This window comes from Melospiza georgiana, chromosome 6, assembly GCF_028018845.1.
Source record: "Melospiza georgiana isolate bMelGeo1 chromosome 6, bMelGeo1.pri, whole genome shotgun sequence".
Classification (NCBI taxonomy): Eukaryota; Metazoa; Chordata; class Aves; order Passeriformes; family Passerellidae; genus Melospiza; species Melospiza georgiana.
This window is the reverse complement of record NC_080435.1, coordinates 12,952,111-12,966,601: the sequence shown is the minus strand read 5'-3', so window position 1 is coordinate 12,966,601 and position 14,491 is coordinate 12,952,111. Positions and strand designations below refer to the sequence as shown.

At 39.9% G+C, this 14,491-nt stretch overlaps 1 protein-coding gene across 5 annotated transcripts in view; it reads right to left on the bottom strand.

Moving 5' to 3' along the window:
* LRRC56 (leucine rich repeat containing 56) overlaps positions 1-14,491 on the bottom strand; it is a 59,190-nt gene that overhangs the window by 17,397 nt on the left and 27,302 nt on the right. The gene's annotated exons all lie outside the window — the stretch shown is intronic.

The window sequence follows — 14,491 nt, the reverse complement described above, 5'->3', positions numbered from 1 at the left end:
TGCTCATTTCATGACCCTCTTCAAGCATTGATTAGATTTTCAAATTTTGGGCTAATTTTGGTGCAGAATTTTCTCTTCTGTAAAGTACTGAACAGAGATAAAGGGAAGTAGTCACTCTCATTTTTGTGTCATTGAAACAGTGTTTCTGATAGATATTCTGTTTATTAGGCCAGCAAAACTGAAGACAATCCTAACCTGATTACTCTACATATGGTAGAGTAAGATATGGTGAATGGACTTTATTTCCATTTTTAATTTGTCTTGAACTTTTAATTGAAGAGTTTTTGCCACAGAAGGAGATTGCAGCAATATGCTTGTTCCTAATGTTTCTCTGTCAATATAAAGAATGCCAAAGCAAAGCAGAGGATTAATTCCCAAGCAATTTTTACACAGGTTCCCAAGAACAAACAGTTATTCCCTCTAGTCCTTGATCACTCCATGCATTTGTGGAAGTAGTTCCCTGCTCACACTGAGAAGTCTAGAACTTCCAGAGTTAAATCCTATTTCTCTTTGTCACAGTTTTCTGTTCCAGAGCTGGCTGTGGTTAAACCCAGTGCACACAGACAGGGTCATTCCTACTCACGCTGTGTGCTAGTTCATGCATGGGGCACAGTCACTAGGAATTATTAACTAACAAGTCCTTAAAGCATTCCTCCTGCTGTGCACACCATCAGAAGACCCAAACTGAAATGACTTCTAAAGCCTACTTACCTTACTCCTTAAAATTTGTGTTACTAAGCTTAGTCTCAAATCCATTCCAGTTTCATTCATGGGTTGCAGCTCTGACTCTCCTACAGCTAACTGGCATGAGTCAGGAATAGCACTTTTAAGGTTAATACTAATCAAAGTTGATGAGGATTTGTATTCCAGAAGAAGGAATTAGGTTGTACATCCCATGTCTTGGGTACTTGCAGAAGGCAGAACGACTGCATGTTTGCAATGCAACCCAGTGCGTGATAGCAGGGTCTTGTTATTAAAAAAATGCTTAAACAGACATTTCAGAATAGAAAAAAATATGGAAGCTAATGGGAAGTGGTTTCTTACAAGGCTGAAGCTGGCTGTCACAAAGCTCATCTTGAATTCAAGAAACAAAATACTAAGAAAGCATGAACTTTGTTGTACTGTTTGGTATGACCTGGCCCAGTTTTGCTGTCTCTAAGGGAAGAGACTTAGCAGCCCAAGATATCTCTTCTCCTGCTCCTCAAGAAGGGCACTCCAGCTCTTATGAAGAGCAAAGGACTGCCACCTCTCCTTCCCTGCTAATGTAGAGGCAGTGAGAAGAGGCAAAGGGACTTTTTCCCCTTTGGGCTCTACTGCAGAACCAAATTCCTCTTGCTGACACTGGGGTCATGCTAGCTGCTAGAGGAGCCTAAAATTCTGGATCATGCAGTCACATTTTGGCCCTGCAGATCTTTACTCTTGCATCTGTAATGAGTCATCCCCAGTCAGAGATGTTATCATAGCAAAGTACATCTGCAAACATTTTATTCAGTAACTAACAAACTAATCTTTTGGAAGCTGCATGACTCATGCTGCAGCATCAGAGAAAATTCCCTTGTTAATTACTATAGAGATAATTGCCCTTGAGAGCATGGCTGCTGTGAGGTGAAACAGCCGTGGAGCTCAAAGCAAGCTGCTCCTCACAACTGCACGCACCTGCATTTCTGAAAATTCTTCTGAAATATTTTGGCTGGTGAGACGAGAACTTAAGAGCTTGCAAGAGATGGGAGTGTCTCCTCTGGGAGCAGCTCTAGAGCATCTGGCACATCCACCTTGGAGGGGGTGAGAGCAAAGTGAGGAGTTGTTTGAGCACACATGACCACCATGGCGTGCAAGTGTACACACAGGCATGTTTTCATTTGTGTTAAGTGCAGAGGGTGAGATCAGCCCAAACTGGGGAGATACAGCTATTGGCTTTTATTGAAATGGAATTAATGGGAATCTGCACTCTGATAATGATTCACTAGGGTAGACTATTTTAATGTAATAATAAATTCTTAAAACCAATTTATCAGGGTATTAAGAGAGAAAATCCACTATAATTATACATGCAGTGTAACAAAACACTCCTCCCAAAATAATCATTGACCAAGGCTGAAATTAATGAGACACGTGTCAGGGACAAGGATTCTCCTGCATTGGGCATGATATAAACATACAGAAAATTACAGCACCTATTCCAAAAATAGAAAGTAGGGTTGAAAAGTTTGATGGCTGAAAGGAAAAAGATGAGACTCTGTACAAGGCTGGTGGCAGTTGGTAATAAGATGCAGCACAGGAGTGCTCCAGTGATGTACAAACAACAAAGAGCTTATAGAAGGAAAAAGAAGTCCCTGTAGAAGAAACATAGCTCCCATTAATACAATGGATAATCCCAATCCAGTGGAAAAGTGTCCTGTCCCAAGTGACATGGAAGCTGGGAACTTAACAGGAAAGGCAAAGAATTAATAACCAAAACCATTATATATCCTGCTCACCCCTGCTATGGTTCATTCAAGACAGGTTTGAGGCAGAGAGATGGAACATGGGGTGGGGATGTACATATAATAACCTTTGATTGTGATAAACAGAGGACTACAGCCCCTGGAGCTGCCAAACCAGAGTCCTCCTGAGTAATTACTCCACATGTGCTCCTACACACATACTTGCCTGCAAAACACTGAATATCAGATCATGTTTTTAGAATCCCAAAGCGCCAAGAAATCAATATAGACTCCCCTGCTTTCACTTTTAACCCCAAAATTTGCATTTATAATTGATTTTGAGGAAATAATATTAATAAACCAAAGGGTTTGAAGCCTGGGTTCCAACTAGCTCAAAATAACTGCTGCAGGGATGGGAGCTCATCAAAGAGCCCAGCGCTTCTGTGAGGGTCCTGGCAACACCCTCCCCACTTGTGCACAACCATTTAGTATTTTTTCCCATGAAATCTGATGCTCCAATCTTGTCATCACTCCCCCAGGCTGCGGAGAGAGCAGAGGGGCAATGAACAGTTTGGCTCACAGCACCTAATAACAAGTTTGAGAAATAATGTGTTCTTCCATTAATCCAACATCCTTGTTCTTCAGGGACTGGTTTGATCCAGCCAAATTTTTACTGGATGAATATCAGACCTAGAGAGCCAAATCCTGCTCTTGGTTTCACGACAATAAATCCTGAATTGCTCCACAGAGCTCAAGCTACCCAGTAAACACAACAGCAAAACCCTGAACACATTTGTCAGTTTGAGCCCTGTCGTTTGTTCTTGAAGTCAGTTTTGAATAATTTTCCTAAAAATAAAGCACTAAATCCATGGAACTTGCAAGATGTATCTCAAAGCACACCTGAATCTGATGATGAATAAATCTTCAGAAGCAATACATCTAAACTAGCTATTGATGCAGATTTTATTTATTTAAAGTTCGCTCTGAAAATGAATGCACTAGTAAACAGAGAAATTTAGATTGTAAGAGAGTGACCAAACTATAGTCTTACAAAATAAAGGAATAAAAGAATCCCATTTCTGATTTACAGAAATTAAATGGAATTTATCAAGCTGCACTGTGATAACATCTATATGGTCAATGTCAGCACACAATGCTTTGTTTGTACAGATAATTCTGACATCCGAAACAAAACCTTTTAAAGACTGAATGTTATTTAAATCAGTAACACATGCTCTAATAGGAAGCTTATATAAAAGTTTCATTGTATTCACAAATAGCTGTATTCAAAATTGTAAAACTGATTGTATGCATGTGTTCCTCATACTTGATCAAACCCACGACACAGCCCCCAACTCTGCAAGCAGTGCTGAGGCCAAGTCCTTATTGTCCCTGCAGTGTCCTTTTCCAGTTGGACAAATGTCATGTGAATGTGATGACCTGCCTTGCTTTGCAGCATTGCAGTCTTTGCAGTCTTTGTATTCACTCTTCAAAATTCAAGTGGCAATATGCTGAGAACTGTTGGCTTGCTTCTCCTCTGTCCCACATCTTATACCTCCATGGCACACAGGCTGCCTTTAGCATCATATGCTCCCTTGGGCCAGAGTGAACCACGGCCCAAGGTACAAGATAACGAGGGTCAGGTCTCATCTTTGCAGCCAGAAGGCCACTTTTAGGCTGAAATACCACAGAAATGTAGTACCTAATAATCTGGTCTCATTCTGCCTTCTGAACTGTGCAAATTTTCAACAGAAAGAGTTCATAATCCTGTTGAGACACGTTGATGGAGACTTCAAAAACTAAGCAAAAAGCGTGTTTGCTAGGTAATTCTTAAATACATCAGAGGAAGGCTAGCTTGTTTTAGGCTGAACAGAAAGCATGCATTTACCAAATGTCTTCTTAAGTAAAAATTGTGTCTGTAAAATTCTGTTTTCATAACTCCCTTTTACATGCAAATGAAGAATTTCTGAATGAACAAAAAGTTATTGTGGCCAAAGGCCTTTGCAGCAGCATGTCTCTGTTGTCTCAAATTTTTGAGGCAACCTTACTATGAATAAGAAGCTGTTTTCAAAATGGGCTGCAGTGCTAATGCCCCTTCCAATATTTCTCCCAACAAACAAATTTCACAATTTTATTCTAGGGTTGTGGGGGTTTCTTTTGTTTGCTGGTTGATTGTGTGTTAAGTTCCAAGTTTGGAAATGGGCAAAGATCTCATATATTTCTTTTTTTAGCTGTGGATCTCTGCCGAACACCTCATTGACAGCGAAATGGGTGTCTGGGAGGAAATGCAACTGCCCGGTGCTGCAGCAGGGGTAAACAGAGTAGGGAGAACATTCAAGGTGTCTCACTTCATCCAGCCTGTGACTCTGCCTTTTCATCTTTGTTATGCCAAGGGGAGAGACACCTGCCACAGCTTTTGTGAGCCTACTAAGAAAAACTACAATTATCAAGGAGCCATGTGCTTTAGACCAGCACTTTCACTGAAGCAAAAGCCTGAAAACAAGGACAAGAGACTACCTGGCTACAGCAGCCAAAACCACAAACTATCTGAGGCAGTTTGGCTGTTTTCCAGGACAGGAGCCAACGACCACCCTGATGGTCCTGATAAGAGTACTTGAGCTCTGCCATGGACACATCTGTGACTGTGCTTCAACCAGAGACACTGCACAGAAATCCTTGTTGCACTAACACCAGTGCCCACTGCTCCCTGCCTCCCCCTGCACTGCTGCCAGGCAAAGATGACAGCTGGATACAGGAGATGGCAACAGATGAAAAACCCAAACCAATGAGATACATCTCTGGGCTATTCCTGATTTATAACTTTTTCACTTGTCATTGTTGCTTCTCGTTGCCTCACTGAAACCACTGTAGCAACTGCAATATTACATTAAGTGCTATATTACTTGCAAGAACTTTATTTTCCATGTCAGATTATATCTCATTTAAACAAAAAGTGCTTTGTGAGACCAACAGGAGAGATTTAGAAGTGAGTGTGCTGATATACACACTTCTGTAACTCATCGTACTTGTGCCTAAGGTAACTGAGATGCTTACTTCTGTTAAAGTTAATCACGTGAAATGCAGCTTTAATTTCAAGTGCTCTCATTTTTAGTTGCTGTCAAAAAAAACCTAGAGCAGAATAATGGGATTGATCAACACTGATGGAGTCAGGAACAGCAATTCCTTAACACACGGATATACAACACGTGTGGGAAGGATAACGTAATTTGGTGTTAATTTTCTTTTGATCATTAAAACTGCTTGTCATCTTAGATACTGCTGTAGCATTCTCACAATGAAAGAACAGTTGCTTTAACTCAGCTCCCACAATCTGAGAGGAATAGAGATTGCCAAAGTGTGGTCCTGTCGAACAAGACTTTCCCTTGACTACATTTTTTCCACCCTACTTCAGCTCCCACCCTTGGCATAAAGCTGCACCCCAGAGAAACTGCAGAAACCCAACACACCGGGGCTGCCTCCCAATGGGGGCACTACGTCTTCCACAAGACCAAATTGATTTTCAAACAGGAATAAGTTGAGACACAGTAAATAAAACTCTCACATCCACAGAAGCATTGCCCCTCAGTTTAACCCCAGAGCTACTGACAGTTCCCATAGCTTTGGCAATTGTTCATTCTCACCGTTGAAAGCTTACATATAAAAAAATAAAGGATAATGAAACTGTGGTTACAGAATGAGTTACTTACATTGAACAATTGAATCCCACAGTGCTTTGAAATTTCCTGCATAAATAACTTTTCAGTCTCCCACATGTTGTGTGCCTGTTTCACAGTATGTTCCAGGTCTGAACTTTGGCAGAGCAAGACAGACATATTCCAACTTTGCTTTAATACAGATCTCATCCTTCAAAATCAACACTTTAAACTTCTAATGCTTCAGGGTAAGCAGAAGGAATATTCTGTAAAAGATCCAAATCATCTGACAGATTCAGTGGTGTTAAGACACATACCACCAAAAAAAAAAAAAGTCCCTGAAACATGTTTTTCTGTGTATCAGAAAAACTGGAGTTCTAGATTAATTGACCACAGACAACTACAGAATTGGATCAGCTTGGAGTAGCTATTCAATTTTTGTCATGGTAATGACTACAGAGTTTCCACTCTAAAAAAATACTTGAAATATTGCAGAAGTGGATTGATATGAAAACTTAGAGAGAAAATGTAATTTAAAGTGATTCAGTCTGAATATACAATGGTGGAAATGCATGTTCTTGAGATCCTTTAAATCAGGCACATTTGTATGACACTAATGATTTCCTTCTGAGGCTGATGGCTATTTCTTCTTTGTAACTTTTCCTTTCTTTCTTTTTTATCTGTGCACACATCTAATGAGAAAACAAAAAAATAAAGAAGCTTGCAAGAAACAGGTACAGGTACAACTTGGACCTGTGAATGGCAGTTGATTTCCTCCAAATTTCTTTCCTCTCTAAGCCTCTAATGTTCTCTACAGATCTTGACAGTCTTGTCTCCATATGTCCTGAGTCAAGACTTCCTCCCTAAACAACAGCTTCAAGTGAGATTTTTTCTGCTTGTACTGGCCTCCAGATGCTCTTTTACAAGCACACAAGATGCAGAAGAGAAGCTTGGGGGACCTCAAAGCCCGTCACAGGATTACTGGGACAGACAGGACCTTGTAGATTTCCATACTGAGGATGTTACTACAAAGGAGAGCCTCAGCATTTCCTTCACAGCACAGCAGCAGACATCCCAAATCTGGTGCAGGTGTTAGCTGGATGTAGATCATCTTAGCCTTGCTCTTGAGGCAACTGTAGCTGCAACGCTAAGCAGAGTAAACCAAACCTCTCTAAATTCCTGCCCATGAGATGACACAGCAGAAAGTGGAGTGGTAGGATTGTGAGGCTGATGAAGTTCAAGCCAGAAGATGCCATAAATGTTCTTTCAAACGCACAATCTTTCATAGAACTTCTGTTACCAAAAGTGTGGGTGGCAGGTTTCATTATCAGACCTTTGTGCTCAGGTTCTTACCCCCACAAGAAGAACACACAGTGTAGCTTATGGCAAAGGGTGAAGAATGTGCACACATTACACCTGCTGATGAAACCACAACTTCACCTCCTAAAGCACAAAAGCATTTCAGTATTTATTTCTTGCAGCTATTGATCCAGTTATGGATGCATCTGGGAGATCTGATGCATCCTTTAAAGATCTCATGACAGGAGGATAAAATTCTGCCACACAGCAAATGAGGAGCATAGGTAGAGAAAAAGAAGTGTGAATGTATTTTAGGGGAAAATAGCAACAAGGCCCTTTGTGTGCAGCAATGTGTCTGTAGAAAATAAGAACAACTAAATCAACTCCTGTGTGGAGACTATTCTATAGAAATCAAATAATGAAACTGATTGTACACTGAAACTCTATTTATTCATTTTTATTCCTCTCATTTGGCAGTTACAACTGACAAATACAACTATTAGCATAATTTCCCCTGCAACCTGATTCCTTCCTTTTTTAAAAATCAGCATTTACCTTGCATTCCAAGAAAGTATTTTCCCACTGAACATAAATATTTTCAATAAAAAAAAAAATCAAACAAGCCATGGAGAAGCAATTCCCTTGTAGGACAGAATCAAAACAACCTACAAACCCATTAAACTAATGCTGATTATTTTCTTATTTCCACAAAGTCTTTCTACAAAGACAATCTTTTCACAGCTGGATACTGCTCAGGAAGGAGGCACCCAGCTTGAGCTGTTTTTGTGTTATTGTGCCACAAATAAATTCCTCTAAGGATCCAAACATCTAGGAGTCTGCTGTGGGAAACCTAGAAACCAGTAAGGAAACCCTGTCTGACTGTGTGAGTGTGGGGTGTGCAGGGAGACAAGAGGGGCACTCCTGGGGTCACTGGAGCTGCTCACTGTGAAGGGGCCTCAATGCCAGCAGTGAAAATTTCAGGTGGTGTGAGAGTTTCTGCCAGAATGGCTCCTGGATGGTCAGACAGGAAAGCTCCCTCAACAGTTCCACTGCTAAGTTCCAATGGGCTAATTACTGTTGCTTCCCATTCCTGTTCTTTGGTGTTTCTCACACCATGATTATAACAATTTTTTTTCTCATCACTAAATAAATTAATATTTAGGTGTAAATTTTCATATGTGAACCCTGAGACTGACAGCTGAAACAGAGCATCTGCAAAATGCCTAATAGCCAGGCACATAAGTACTTATTTGCTGGCAGTACTTATTACTGACAGTTTCATTTATCATATCCATCCAGAGCGTACAAGCAAGATCATGATACCATTAGGCAAGGCCTTACACACAACTCATGCAGAAGACTGTGTCTGCCCAGGATAAAATAAGCAACTGAGATGGAAAATACAGCATATTTATACAGCTAACCCAGGATGCTGTAGAAACAACAGCTAACCCAGAAGCTGAGCTGTACTTCTTTTTAAGACCTGGATAGGTGCAAGGCATGAGAAAACATCCTGAGAGGAAAGGCCACTTTTTACCAAACAGACTCAAAGTGGAGTGTCTATTCAGATAGTGGGCAAAGAAGGAGCACAATTATGTAATGGGCTTGTCTTACCTTGCAGGAGTTTACTGGCAGCCTTCCTGCACACATTAGCTATTACTTATTTACTTTGCTTTTTCACTAGCCGTGTTCTTGATGCACAAAGTGTTGCTGTGGCCTATGGTGATCCTCTGATGGTTTTTATGCTCTGCATTGTATGGCAGTCACAAAATAGGAACATGATAGAGGTGTCCTGGGGGAAGAAACCTGCTGCCATGGAACTGCTCAGATGACAATGAGAGCAGATCCTCTCTGCTCTGTGAGGAGAGAGATGCTCTGCACTCTCCTCACCAACCCCGCCACAGCCAGGAGACTCAAAGCTGGAGCTGCAAGGGCAGGCCCTGCCTCATCATCCTCTTCCTTACAGGAAGAGTACCTGTACCTGGCAGTCTGAAACACAAGGCAGGGACTTGCAGCTGGGGAAGGCTTCAGGAAATGGGGTGCTGATGCTGAGAAACATGGAAAGACACTGCAAGGCCAAAAGCCTCTTTTGGTGTCCTCTGTGCTTGCAGCAGAATGGAGCCTGAGCTCCATCTGTGCATTTGTACAGATAAAGTTCAGCTTCCCTTTCTGGGGAATCAGCCTGTCAGATTCCCTGATATCTAAGGTCACAAAGACACATTTTCTTCTTTGGGCACCTGACCTGGAGAAATTAAACCAGAGGTCTACCCAGGAGAGATAAGTGGTCAAAGCAATCAGATTTCCCTAGGGCCAAAGGCAGACAGGCTCATTGTACTTTTCTGAAAATAATCCACTCAACTAAAATATGTTGTATTTCTGTCCCAAAATCATTACTTTCTATCAATAATATGAATAGCCTTAAAACCATCAATGCTAAATAAAACTTGAGGTCACAGCAATTTTGCCCAGGTTTGTAATACTCCCATAGATCTGCAGGCACTAATACAGAGAGGACTCATTAATACAGAGATTAAGATTCTAATTAAATGCTTTCCTAGCTCCTGGAAAGCACTCAAAGTCCTCTAAGAACATGTTCTTAACATAGACTTCACAGCATCTTTAACTGCTGAAGGACTTTCAGTCCATCTACACAAAAGAATTAACAGGAACACTTCCCACAGAAACTAGGCTGCATGTGCAATGAAAGGCTTTCCCCATGTTGAAATGTGAATATGAAAGTAAGCAGTGATGCTCTGGGTGCTGAAACAAGGATATGAAGTGATTCACCCCAGCCAAATCAGAGCAGTGGTTCTCTGACTGTATGGGTAAGAGCAACCTAGAGCAAGAGCACCCTGATTCCTTGCTAGACACAGTAAGAAACTGCTATAACACAAATACATCATCTGTTGACAAATTGCTATAACACAAATACATCATCTGTTGACAAACATTTGCACCTGTAATGCAAACTGAACTGATTTTAGAAACTATTTGGAGATTTTAAATATCATAACAGCAATGCTGATCCTTGTTGCACAAACCCCGTTGCTTTTACATGTGATATCTGTGTGCCTCTGTACAGGTTACTATACAACAAACATAGTTATCCACTAATTGCCAAAGATTAGAAATGACAAGCAGAAGAAAAATGAGGAAAAAACAAAAATAGAGATAGGAAAAGAGTAAATAAAAATGACAAGGAAAAAAAGTAAATTCAGGGAAATTATGTCGCCATGTTCCTCTTGTTTGAGGGTAAACTATCCAGAAAGTAGTTGATGCCTAGACACACTATCAACAGTACATCAAATTTAGGGGGGGTTAAGTGGCAAGGCTCAGTCTTATACAATATAGTGTAACTTGATCCAGATCCAGCAAAGCAATTGGACCAATGTTTAATTTTCAGCTTGTGAGCAATGCCACTGAAGGCAAACTTCTTGTGGCTTTAAAAACAGTAGATATTTTATTTTCTTAAACTCTTTATTGGGTAAAAAGGAGGTTTACTGCTATGTTAAAATACCTAAAGATCCCGATTGAAGTCCCAAAAATACTTTAAAACATTACTTTAGAGCCCTTATGCTGAAATAAAAAATAATTAGTTTGGCTCTGGTTTCTTAAAGTCATAAAATGATCAGCAAAATCTTTACTCAAATCACTTGTCTCATATTTACAGTTATTTTTTTCACAGCCAAGAGGGCTCAAAACATTTCAAAATGTGAATACAGAGACTCCTGTGTTGCTAGTCTTGTTTCTGGGAGCTGGTGTTAAAAAAATCAAAACAAAAACCTAAGGCTTATAAAAGCATAAGAATTGCTGATTTTCAATGTACTCTGCACCTTGTTCATTTGAACCTCCTGAGGGTTTTACTGAGTGAAACAGACCAGGATTACTTCCCTCTCATTCTGGGGGATGCTTCTGCAACCGTGCAAGCCCAGTTGGAGAACTGCAACAATGAAATGTTAACTCAATCTGAATGAAGAAAACCTGCTTTCCTTTCCCTATATCCTCCATACCCACTTTTGTCCCCACACTTGGCAGTCTCTGCATTTCATCTCACTTAAAATATGACAGCCTGTCTCTGTTAGAAGCAGTTGCTTGAGAAGCCCTGAGAGGAGATCACTCTCCTGCTGGCTACAATGTGTGGTGCTGAATGGGAGGAAATGAACTTCAGCTGCTGAAAGAGCTTCTTCTGGAAACTTATGGGAACCAGGTCCCAAGATTCTTCTATCTGATTTAAAAGTCCTTTAGTAAAGATATCTATCTAAACATTTTAAAACAGATCTTTTCATTCATTCCTGAATTAAGAATAAAAGCAATCTGATAAAAAAAATACACAGGCTACATGCCAAAGCAGAAGCAGTATTCATTGGTCTTGGAATATAGTTCTTTTACTGGAAGCATTTCAAAAATAAGGACCATGGCCATCACAAAAAAAACAAAACAACAAAAAATTCCCAACCAAACAAAAAACCCAGACCCAAACAAATAAACAAAACCCAGAACCAAAACAAAAACCCCAAACCAACCAAACAAAAAGCCAAACAAAAATAAATCACTCAAACAAACTACCCTCCCTCCCCAAAAAACCCCCAAAATCAGCATATTTTAGCAGGCACTCCTCAGAATAGACTTGACTTTTCATCCTCAATTATCAGTTCATAAATCTAGAATTTCTCAGTTGCTAGCAAATTTGTGAAGGTCACCAAACAAGGACATAATGAAGTTATTGTGATTTAGGAAATTTAAAACAATATGAACTATTTTCTTTTCACGGTGCACTGGATTTTCCAGAGATGTTCCCTTTAGCAAAGGGCCAGGAGAAAACCAAAACTCAGAAACATCCAAGAAAGAAATTCCCTTTCAACCACCAAGATCGATTATCTGCAAATAAACTTGGATATATTTTCCTTTTGGATGAAATTAAATAGCTGATAATGGTTTAATTTTAAAGTTTCAAGTATTCAAAAGTAACACAAGCTTTAGGAGGATTGGGGAAGGACCATGAATTTATAAGGCAGCTCAAACACATTCCCCATCAAAGGAATCACAACTTCTTGAGGAGGTACCAGGAGAAGCCAGTTTCCAAACTCACGGATGTAGCAAGCCTTGCACTCCCACAGAAAACTGTAACACAAGAACACCTTGATTCCTCACTGCCAGAACATGACTCCTTTTGTTTCCTTTGAACAGTGCATGGCAATGTGCACCTCAGCATCCTCACATCTGAAGTTTCTGTGTGAGATTGACAGGAATGAATACCTCAAAAAGAAATAGTAACTAAAGTCAGGATGATGAACCTTCATTTTGGCATCTACCAAGCCATTTCTTCTTCCATTTTCAAAATGAAAAAAGAAAAAAAGTTTTAATTTCATTTAATCCCAAAATATTTAGGTAATCCTACTCTGCAAAACAAGATGAAACAAAAATAAAGTGACAAAACACAGTCTCCCATCTTATTACCCACTCATGCATGCAAACTGACAGCCTTTCTTCATAACGATTCACCAGAATATGCTCTTACAACATAAAACAGAATGAAAATGTCTGCTTTTAGCATCCCAAGTATATACAAAACACCCTCTATTTTTTTCCCCTGCTTTTCTGTCCTTGCCTTCTTTTCAGTAAAAAAAACCAATCTTCCAGTTGGACCTTACAAGACATTTCCTATTATCTGCTGCCCATTTTCAAATTACAACCACAATAATTCTGACCTTATGGCTGGCAAAATCTGTGGGAATTGCTTTCAGTAAGAAGGAAGAGCAATTTTTTATGTCATCCTCAATAGCCCCATTTGCAAGGGTTTGGTTGAATAAAACAAAATAATCACTTTCTGGACAGAATTCAAATATCAACAAGATTAATTCAGAAATAAGGCTGTATTTTGGAGTAAATGGCAGCAGCCTCTGGAATGAGAGCAGCCATGTTACAATAGGTATAGCAGGCATCACCACTGCTGTGGCAGCAATGCTGCTCTAATGGGCATTAAACTAACATGATGCAGACTTGAAAAATAAAATTCAAGGCTGTGCTTGCATGGGATGTGCCCTTAAATGATCTGTGTTCATCAATGACAGATTGTCAAAGATGGGAATTAATAAAGCAAAGCTGCTGCTGTAACTATACAGATTGAGCTCACGTCTGGGAGAGCCAGCAACAATCTTCTTCCTCCTTTACCTTTTCCCTGACAATTGCATTTAACTGCCACACAGAAGGAGCAGCAGGTAGCTCCTCCTGGGCTGGACTGCCTGGGAATCATCACCGTATTAGACTTGATATCCAAGCCCAAACATATTTACATTAGAGTAGATAAAATCAAAACTCAAACTTGAGACCAAACATTCCCTGCATCAAGGCCCACAAGGGTGTCAGGTCAAAGATGGTTTGCCAGAACTTTTCATGACAGAAATTAGAGTCTCAGAATACAGAGGTGCAAAATCCTGCTAAAACCATGAGTCATGCAGTTTAGTTTTCCTGAACAGCATTCTTACATTCAATACCAACAGAGCTGATCAAAACGTTTTCTGCTGACACATTTGAAGAGAATTTGGAGTTTTGATCAAACTAAACCCCACCTTTTATAATTTTTCTTTTTAATATATCATCTCTTAATACTTCAAAATTTAAATTTTTTCACCCACTACTTACTCCTCCATTGCAATAATGGAACAATTGCATGCTTATGAAAACTGTTGGGTGCTATTAAAATAAATGCAGCAATGTAGAGTCATCACTTTTACATATTATGGATTAGAAGGCAAGATAAACAAAATTCAGACTGCAGATACTTCATTTCATCACCAGAACAAGGGTAAATAAAATCAAAGTGTAGCAAATGAAGTTCATTAGATACTTTAGAGAGACCAAGAAGAATTTATTGTCAATTCTTAGGACATTGGGCAAACCCACTACTTTTTACCCCATGAGTTTAGTAGATACCCATACAAAGCCAGAGAGCAGTCCTATTTAAAACAGGGCCTTTTACACAGCCCTTTTCTGATAGGAACTATATTTTTCTACTTTGCATTAATTAGCAAGGGTCATACAGATAGCACAGGAGAGAGAAGACAGCTCTGCCTCCTCATTGTGATGGTTTTCACTTCTACCTTTCCAACCAGCCAA